The sequence below is a fragment of the Chiloscyllium plagiosum genome, chromosome 15 (genome assembly GCF_004010195.1).
Source record: "Chiloscyllium plagiosum isolate BGI_BamShark_2017 chromosome 15, ASM401019v2, whole genome shotgun sequence".
NCBI classification, from domain to species: domain Eukaryota; kingdom Metazoa; phylum Chordata; class Chondrichthyes; order Orectolobiformes; family Hemiscylliidae; genus Chiloscyllium; species Chiloscyllium plagiosum.
The window spans coordinates 34,126,625-34,137,098 of NC_057724.1; the positions used below are offsets into that span (position 1 = coordinate 34,126,625).

At 41.3% G+C, this 10,474-nt stretch overlaps 2 long non-coding RNA genes across 3 annotated transcripts in view; one reads left to right on the forward strand and one right to left on the reverse strand.

Annotated features, from left to right (window-relative positions):
* The window catches only part of LOC122557218, a 15,720-nt gene extending 8,134 nt beyond the window's left edge, over positions 1–7,586 (reverse strand). For both annotated transcript variants that reach the window (XR_006313772.1, XR_006313771.1), the window contains exons 1-3: positions 6,744–7,586; positions 5,214–6,623; positions 1,807–1,893 (exon numbers count right to left, since the gene is read on the reverse strand). This is a non-coding gene — a long non-coding RNA (uncharacterized LOC122557218). The remainder of the gene's footprint in view (positions 1–1,806; positions 1,894–5,213; positions 6,624–6,743) is intronic.
* LOC122557219 lies at positions 5,930–10,040 on the forward strand. Its single transcript, XR_006313773.1, has 2 exons — positions 5,930–6,008; positions 8,903–10,040. It is a non-coding gene; the product is annotated as an uncharacterized LOC122557219 (long non-coding RNA).
* The last annotated feature ends 434 nt before the right edge of the window (positions 10,041–10,474 follow it).

The following is a 10,474-nucleotide window of genomic DNA, read 5'->3' on the forward strand; positions in this document are numbered from 1 at the left end:
GATTAGGTTAGGATATCTGGTCGGCATGGACAGGTTGGACCGAAGGGTCTGTTTCCATGCTGTACATTTCTATGACTCTATGACTCTGTCCCAGGTCCCATTCCCCCGAAAGAAACCAATGGCATCCTTGACCAAGTTAAGTATTTTGTTCCATTCACTGTTGACTCAACAGTGCCGGAGAACCCAATTGTAGGGCTATAAAGTACAGTACTGGTCATTTGTCATTATTTTGGGATTTTTTTTATTTTTTACACTGGCCCCAAAGCTGAAAGCAGTATATAAAGTAATATTTACAAGTTTCCTATCTACGTCCGAGTGCTAGGGTGAAAAATGGTGGGGATGGTGGTGGGCGTGGAAAGTAATTGATACACTGTTATGTATAAAAATGTCAATTTTCTGGATGCATACCCAATGGCAAGAGATAGTGGGTTGGGGACAGGGAGAGGTGAGGTGGAGGAAGACACTACATGAAAATGGCGGGACAACAGAATGAGAAAAGCCATTCAAATATTAGGTGGCTCAGCTGTTTTGCTTCAGCACTTGATTGAACCATTTGGAGGAAGGAGTATCAATGTTTCAGGCATAAGCTCCTGATAAAGGGCTTATGCCCAAAACGTCAACTCTTCTGTTCTTCAGATACTGCCTGACCTGTTCTGCTTTTCCAGCACCACACTTTTCAACTATGACTCCCCAGCATCTGCAGTCCTCACTTTCTTCCATTTGGAGAAAGGGTAAGAGTAGACATTTTTAAGTTAAATATGGTAAGGCATACTTTCTCTGGAAATACCAGGTCTTTGAATTTAATTAAATTAACTAAGAAATTATGATCTGAGATTATCAATGCTTGTTGTACTTGTATGTTAATATTACACATGATAATTCCAGAGCTATGTTACTTCAGAACTATCTTACAATCATGCTGTGGAGTCAGAGAGTTATGGAGCCATTCAACATTGATACAGATCCTGCAGTCCAACCGTCCATGTTGACCATAATCCCAAACTAAACTCGTCCTACTGCCTTGTGCTTGACTCATATCCCTCCAAACATTTCTTATTCATGTACTTACCTTTTAAATGTTGTAACTGTACCCGCATCCACAATTTCCTCTGGAATTTCATTCCACATACCAATCACACACTGTGTAAAAAAAGGCCTTTTATAAGTTTTTAAATTCTCCCCCCGATCTCCTTAAAAAAATATACCCCCTGGTCTTGAAATCCTCCACCATAAGGAAAAGACACTTGCCATTCATCTTATTTATATCTCTCATGATTTTATAAAGCTCTATAAGGTCACCTCTTAAACTCTGATGCTTCAGTGAAAAAGGTCCCAGCCTATCCAGCCTCTCCTCATAACTCAAACCTTCCATTCCTGGCAACATCCTGGTAAATCTCTTCTAAACCCTCTCCAGTTTAATAATACCTTTCCTATAGCCTCACCACTATCCGTACAACCTCATTATGACATCTCAACTTCTATACTCAAAGGTTTGAGCAATGCAAGCCAAGTGTGCGAGATGCCTTCCTAATCACTCTCCTCACATGCAATGCAAACTTCAAAAAATTATGTACCTGAACCCTTAGGTTTCTCTGTTCTTCAGTTCTACCCAAGGCCCTTTTTTGAATTATGTAATTCCTGCCCTGGTTTCTTTTACCAAAATGCAATACTTCACATTTATCCAAATTAAATTCATGTCACATTTTACCCATCGACCCAAGTGATCAAGACCTCTTTGTAATCTTAGATAACCTTCTTCACTGTCCACTAGACTAGCAATTTCTTGTTACCCGCGAACTTACTTACCATGCCTTCTGGAAGTCGAAGCTGTGCTTGGCGAGGAAGGAGCAGCTGGAGGACTGGAAGGTGAACTGTGCATCTAGTGGCCCAAAGCTGGGTGGGAACAGATAGAAGTTGTAGCAGAGCAAATCAATCTGCACATTGTGGGCAAATTAAACAATGTCATCTAAATAGCTAAATGCCCAAAGACAGCAGTGTTAACCGAGCAAAAACATCACCAACTTTCTGCAGATGTTTGAAACCGATCAACAAAAGTAGATAGGACAGATGTCCAAACCCTGAGTCAAAGAGAAAGTGAGGACTGCAGATGCTGGGGATCAGAGCTGAAAAATGTGTTGCTGGAAAAGCGCAGGTCAGGCAGCATCCAAGTAGCAGGAGAATCGACTGTTCGGGCATGAACCCGTCTTCAGGAAGGAATGCACCTTCCCCTGCAACTGCAAGAAATGCAAAGCTTGTGCCCACACCTCCCCCCCCCTTACTTCCCTCCAAGGCCCCAAGGGATCCTTCCATATCCGCCACAAATTCACCTGCACCTCCACACACATCATTTACTGCATCCGCTGCACCCGATGTGGCCTCCTCTACATTGGGGAGACAGGCCGCCTACTTGCGGAACGTTTCAGAGAACACCTCTGGGACACCCGGACCAACCAACCCAACCACCCCATGGCTCAACACTTCAACTCCCCCTCCCACTACACCAAGGACATGCAGGTCCTTGGACCCCTCACCCTCACCTTAACCTCCTTTCACCTATCGCATTTCCAATGCCCCTCCCCCAAGTCCCTCCTCCCTACCTTTTATCTTAGCCTGCTTGGCACACTTTCCTCATTCCTGAAGAAGGGCTCATGCCCGAAACATCGATTCGCCTGCTCCTTGGATGCAGCATGACCTGCTGTGCTTTTCCAGCAACACATTTTCAGCCCTGGGTCAAAGAGATTGGTTTTAAGGAGTGTCCTGAAGGAGTGAAAAACAGATGTGGAGAGGGTTAAGGAGGGAAATGCAGAACTTAGAACCCTAAACAGCTGAAGGCAAAGCCATTAATACTAGACAAACTACTTGCTTGGCTTTAAAGGGATTTGAAGCAGCATGAACAGCATTGTCTGATTTTAGACTGGAGGCTGCACACTGAGGATCTGTGGTTTATATAAAGCTGGCCACCAAAGGGCATCCAGTCATACAATAAGTATCTTAAATAAATTTTACGACAACCACATCATGAGTAATTTTTTCAGCTTGAAGCTGGATCTAATTTGAAATCTTTGACATGGCACCATTGATTTTTGATGCTGTTTCTTAGAGACATTAAGTTTGTGTCTTTTGCATAAGTTTTATTTAGTGTTAACAATGTGAATTTAATAATTATCTATGCAGTAACCTCTGTTTTGGCATCAAAATAAGCAAATAATTTCAAAGAAATGCTTCAATTTATATGGTAGAGTGATAAGTCTCTTGAAACGTTACAAAACCCTTCACATAAAATGAATAGCTGTGAACTGTAGCAAATGTTTTATGTAAGCAAAGGTAGGAACCATTTTGATCACAGCAATCACAACATTTTACCACCAGACATGCTAAAATTAAATTTCTCCTCTAATTGTGTAAAGCAATGTGTTAGACATGAGCCTTAATTTCTGGAACTGAGTTGAAATTCAGTTCAGACCTCTGGATTTCATTATTTCCATGAATTCCCATTGTTGAAAGACTTTCACCTGAAATTACTTCTGGATGTCTTGATTCGGTTTCTAGTGAGAATAAGCCTTCAAATCAAAGATATACAAAGTTTGTGAACACACAGATAGGTCACAGAATGGCTGATGGTGTTAATGGTAAAATATGTCTCAAATGTGCAGTGTGCAGTGTTGTTCTGATGGAGAGTTTATGCTTGAAAAGTTGATTCTCCTGCTCCACGATGCTGCCTGACCAGCTGTGCTTTTCCAGCACCACACTCAACTCTGATCGCCAGCATCTGCAGTCCTCACTTTCTCTTTTCCAGTGTTGTTCTGAGGCCCATTTCTAGGGCAAAGTAGAAAAATCTAAATTCTTTATTTAATTAATTGCATTTTGGACATCAAACAGTTTCTTTATTCAGTTGCAAGTGTTCAACTCATGTTGGGAATATGATTTTTCAGTGTTCACCATTCTGAAAAATGTTAATCAACAACTATCTATTGTTTTCTGTGCCTTAACCAACTTATTCTGCATGGACCTTCTTTGCATTTGTTTCTTTAAACATTCTTTTCACTCCTGAAATGCCTGATTTTTGTTGGGGTACAATTCTACATGTGGCAACTGCATGTAAAGAGTGGAAGCATGTGTCAGGAAATTCTGGAATGTGGGGCAGGGAGGAAAAAGAGAGACATAACACATGCCAAATTAGATCCCAATTCTCCACCAGTGTTTGTATCAATAGAACCACAAGCAATGTCCTGCATCCCCACACTTCAGAAGCTCACCAGGGAGCCTGGACTTCACATGTGAGACCAGACAGCCAGTATCACTGGGATTACTAAATCACGGTGGGTTTCAGAACCTCTTCCTGTTTTCATTTGATGTTCACCTACATACTTATCCATCAGGACAGTGATCAGCAGCAGGAGCCTTGATATTTTTAAAGACAAAATTGTTTCATACCTTTTCTGCTCGAGCCTGGTTCAGTATATACAAGCTGCAATTTCAATAGCCATTCTTCTCCAGGCCAACAAATCCAAAGCCAACTCTGTTCTTTCCAAAACCCATAAAAGGACTCTTATTATCAGGAGTTACTAGAAAATAATTTAGAATGGGCACCTTGAACAAATTCCTAACAATCTAACAGTTATACATCTCTATGACTCTATGGCCTGGCTAGATATAGGCCAAACCAGGACAGAAATTGCTGGAAAAACTCAGCAGATCTGCCAGTATCTGAAGAATGGTCACTGGACCCAAAATGTCAACGCTGATTTCTCTCAGTAGATGCTGCCAGATCTATTGAGTTTTTCCAGAAATTTGTGTTTTTTCTGCTTCTGATTCCCAGCAACTGCATTCCATTTATTTTTGTTTCGCACAAGCCAGGGATCTTCTAGTCTTTAAGGTTGAGCACCATGTAAGATGTTAGTTCAGAATAGAATCAAAAGTTCCCATGATGTTCTCTGTTGTAAAGTGACCCGCTGAGACTCATTGTGCAAACTAATGGATGGTGAATCACTGCTTTAGAGAGGTACCAAGAGCGTGGCCCATTTTCCAGTCCCGGTATGCTATCCCAACTGGAAATAACACCTTCAGAAATACTAGGGGAAACCATACATGTTCCACATAGGAGAGAGAACTTCTTTATAAAGATTATGTAATTATTTTTCCATGCCAGTTTATACCATACAAACATTCTAAAAATGGCATTGGTTCATTTACATATTTAATTTAAAATGTACCTCTTCACTCAGCATTTTGTCACCCAATATCCTTATCTTCTGTCTGGTTTTGCCTCTGTAAAACAACTTAAGAGTATTCAATACAAAAAAAAACAAGTTGTTGATTAAGTACGAAACAAATGCAGATCATTCTTTCTTAGCATACTTCAGGATGCCATCTTAGGATGCAAAATTCCATGTAACTGGAAACATGGTAAAGTATAATGACCAGTGTAACACGTGCAAGACATGAATTTCATTCCATCTTCCCACCAGAGCATTTTAGTCAATGTTCGAAACAGAAAATGGTAGAGGTACTCAGCAGATCCAGCAACACCTGCAGGTGTAGCCAAATGACGACATGGCACTATTTTAAATAAGAGCACAGAATGCTCCCGGCCTCAGCCAATTATCCCTCAACCAGAACCACTTAAAACAGACTAGTTGGGTATTCAGATCATTGATGTTTATGGGATCCTGCTTTGTATAAATTTCCTACACCGCGAGTTATTACATTATGTAAGTGTTGGCTGTGAAACGCTCTGGAATGCCTCGAAGTTACGATCAGCGTTGTACAGATGGGGGTTCCTCCTTTTCTGGTCGTGGCTCCAATTTATTTTAGAAATTAAAGATGTGTCGATTGATTTTGTGTGGGAGATTTCCCTGCGTAACTCTGGTTGAAGCACATCCTTCGCTCAACACAAAATGCGATAAAGGAACTGGATTGAATGTCTTCGACAGCACTCTCGAACGATAATCAGCGTGGGTTTCCATACTGCTGCCGGGTGCAGCTCTGCTTCCCCGGAACTCCACAAGGTAACATTGTAACAGCTTTTACACGCGGCAGTCACACACAAGATCGACAGTCACACAGTCTGATCACCGGCGAGTTAGCTCCGATTGAGAGGTGCTACCTGAAGGATTTGGGCGGTGGCATGTTGGCTCAGTATCTGAAAACACACCAACAGTACGATCGCTGAGCAGGTCGATTAGCAAAATATCGAGCGCACAAACACGTGTCTTGTCAGTTTCCACTTGGGAGGGTTCCCATCCCGGAAGGGTCAAGTAAATGATCAGATACTTCCCCAGCTCCCACATTCCAAAAATGTGCAGGTTAGGTGAACTGGCCATGCTAAATTGCCCGTAGTGTTAGGTGAAGACGTAAATGTCAGGGAATGTGTCTGGGTGGGTTGCTCCTCGGAGGGTCGTTGTGGACTTGTTGGGCCGAAGGGCCTGTTTCCACACTGTAAATCTAAAAGCAGCAGCAATTTATAGTCTGGCTTGCTGTGTTCTTCCAGCCTCCTGTTTGTCTCCTTATAGTTTGGGCTTTTGTTGCACGCGTGCAATAGTTGAGTGGCATTGCTTAGACATCCAGCTCATCCCTTCAGCGCGGTAAGCCACAGGACACGGCAAACGCACACGAGAATTCGGCTGAAAGGAAAATTGACAGAATATAAAAGTAAGTAAGGACGGAAATAGCAGGTGGCCACCCAGACAGAGTTGGGCGGAGGACACGGGAGAAAATTTATAGTGGGAACAGGGAGATATAACCTGGTGAGAAAATAAAAGCGATCTTCACCCCCTATCCCCACACCTTCATCCCACGGTTGCGCCGAAATGCAAGAAAACCATGTGTGAAATGGTATAGTAGAATGGGGCAGCTCCAGTGAAAAGCCATGTACCGCTGGTCAGTGTTGGCAAAAAATGGTCGACTTCGTGTTTTTTTTTAAAAAGAAACTAAACTGTAACATTCTTCCTGCTTTGCCATTTTAAAAACAAGGGTCAGTTAAAAGGAAGGACAAATAGCAGCGTCCCAAGCTGCTGGTGAAAACGGACCCTTTTTTTGCACTGACAGTATCACAGCTCTGTTTAACTGTCTCCGGGATCCTTCCTCTATTTTGGCGGAAGTTAAGCCACACAGGAAACCTCCCACACAGGCTGAGCGAGCGAAAAAGGAAAAGTTTATCATGGCAGGCTCGGTAGATTGGCTGCAGACGACTGGAAAACACGGAAGCAGAGAGACGGAGTGGCTGTAGGACCGGGCGGAATCCTGCTCAGACCTTCCCAGGGAAGCCTCTGGTGTGAAGCTAATCTCCTCCAACTGAGATCTGACACTGATCCTAGATCCAAAGGATTCGTCCAAGAAGCAGTTACCCCCATTCCCAGCTATGTCGGAGTCCCCTTTTGCATGTATTACCTTCTATGGGATGGACTGACTGGATTCTTTGGGAGAGGCTCCCTCAGACCGCCCTGACACCCGACTATCTGAATGTGTCCAAAGCTGAGGACTCCACATTCCTGGCCCGGGGCCCTAAAGCCGGCCCGTCCGCATGAGTGATCACTACAGAAACCGCCCTGCACTTCCCTCTTCGCGGACCCACAATACTGGATCATTATAATCCCCTTTCGAAACCCTTTTCGCTGCGTTTCTCCCTCCACAGATGCTCAGTAATTACAGCATTTTCGGTTTCTATTTCTGATTCCAGTATTCGCAGTACTTTGCCTTCTGTAACACTCGTCATCGGAATATATTGTCTTAAATAGAATGAGATTTGAATTCATGCTGCAAGAGTGTTGTCCCAATTAATTTTACGACCCCATTACTAGCTGCGCTCCACAATCAACTGTAAGACCAATTACTACTTTGTTTAGTAGTGTTGGAACCCTTTTTCAAAATATCATTAGGCTCTTTAATACTTTACTGAATTATAATTAGTTGAAGTCTTAGTTTGGCTAAAATCTAAAGAGCAGCGATGCAATATCAGCCCTGCACTACTGTTTGCCGATAGAATCCTTGCTCAGTTGTAATAGAAAAACACTAAACTGGAAAAACCTCAAATTACAACTGCAGGGGAGATAACTGTACATTAAATTGTATTTAATTGTAGACAGGTGATCAACATGAACTAGCATTCACTGCCCCCGCCCCAATTAGGCACAAAATGGTTGTTGGATTAGGAGGTATATGTTTGTAAAATGTAACTTCAAGCGTGTAAAGACTGGATCTGGATCTATCCTTCATCAACTATGTGGATTAGGATACAGGAAAGAGAAGATCAAAGGTGATCTGATTATGGTGTTTAAAATTATGCAAGGGCTTTGCAGGCTACACATAGGTCAGAATTCGGTGGCATGAATGTAAAACAGAAACTGATAACTGATTATGCAGAATTCAGGAGACTTCTTTACCCAGAGAATGGTTAGGATGTTAAACTTACCACAAGGAACAGTTGAGTTACAAACGTAGACTTTTAAAATCCATTCATGGGAATTGTTGGCAAAGCCAGCATTTTTTTTTTCCGTCTTCCTTAATCGTCCTTCAGAATTTAGTGAGCCACCTTCTGGAATACAAGTGAATGGCTTGTTAGACTATTTCAGGGAGCAGTGAAAAGCTAACCACATTGCTATGCGTCTGGGGTTGCATCTAGGCCGGACTGGATAAGGACAGCGGGTTTCCTTCTAAAGGACACAAGGAAACATTGGTAGTTTTAATTGGTTACATGCTTTTTGTTCTGATTTGTTTAATTAATTGCATTTGAATTTCCCAGCTGCTCTGCTTGGATTTGAACATGTGACTCTTGATGATAGAGCCAGGCCTCTAGATTACTAATAGAACCTTTCCTTCTGATCATCATTAATGCTGTTTTCCTCTCTAAAGATGCTATCTGCCTTGATTATTTATTCCACAATTTTCTGATTTTTACCTCCAGGTCACAAGTCCAGTAACAAGCCACTGTCATGCTGTTGCCCCAATACTTAGTGGGATGTTAGATAAGCACATAAAAGGGAACAAGGATCGGAGAGTGCTCATGTGAAGCGCAATCACTGTTCCCAACCTGCTGGGCCGAATTGCTTATTTTCAAGCTGTAAATACAAGGTAGCTATGTAATAAGTTGCAAACTCTAACAGTTAGGTAGCTTGAACATAAAACCTCAGAGCCATGAATAAGACTACTAAAAAGGTAGCCAAGCTGATACCAGTTTACTGACGCTGTTTTTTATATAAATGTAAAACACTTTATATTACATATAATTTTAATGTGATATTGGAATCCTTTCTGCATCTACAATGCAAACAGATTTATCCAATGTCCCATAATGTTATATTAAAATGCATCTTTCAGCTATTGGACTGCAAAAATAATGGTAATTATTATCATAATTGCTAAAATGGACAAATATTGGACATGGAATTTTTGATGATAGATGAGGCATCTGCCCGAAGCATCACTTGAGGCCAAAAATATAAGTAGTAAGATCTATCACATAAGTCACAGTGGATGGCTTGTCCATGCTTTAATCCAAGTTTATTGCCCCATTACCACTACTGCAGTTGCTTCAAGACACTGATTTCCATCAGTTATGGTTGAGCTGACCTGTCCCATATCTGGGTAACTGGTAACGTTTCTTTCAACTACTCAATGGAAATTGTATGAAAAGCTTGATCTGGTCTCTCAAATTTTGACTATTGGTGTTCATGTAAAAACATTAGTTGTAAATTCCATTGTCTCTCCACTGGCTTAAAAAAAGCTTTTAAATTTCAAACAAAGTCTGATGATGCACAACACCTCCACTAACATTTCAATGATTCAATAGTGTTGACCATCTTACCAGCTATTTTCAATTATTAAAACCATGCTGGAGGAGGGAGACCAGTGAAAATCTCTCCTCTACTCCTATGCTGGAGTACTTTGGAATATTTACTAAATGTGAGGCCAGTGATAGATTGTGTATGCACGCACTGGAATGCTAATTAAGGAACCTTTTCTCTCCTGTGATGTGAGCTAACAGTGCTAACATAGCTTCTAAGTGCACAATTTACAGTAGAAATAAAAATTGTACAAAAAGATTTTCAGTTTTCTCATTGCCATTTTCTCTTTTTATTTGTATTCGTTTCTCCTTTTTAATTAGTATAATTTCAAATAATGAATAAGGGAGTTTTTTCTTTTTATTTGTGCTCAGAAAATGGGTCCTGTTCTGAAAGAATCATTTTGGACATGAAATGTGTACTTTGTTTCTCTCTCCACAGATGCAAGTTGTTCCAGCACTTTCTGTTTTATAATGGTGATGACATGCATTGCCCTAACTTAAAGAATTGAAAGTGCTAATGATTGTGCTAGAAATTGATAGTGACTATTCATAGACCAGCTGCACATTATTGAAGTGAAACTCTTTTCCGTTTATGAAAGGGGTGACATGTGGGTTGGAGCTGTATGTATGGCTCACACATATGCATTCAATAATGCCCTCTACATTGTGGAAATCCGCTAAATAGAGAATATT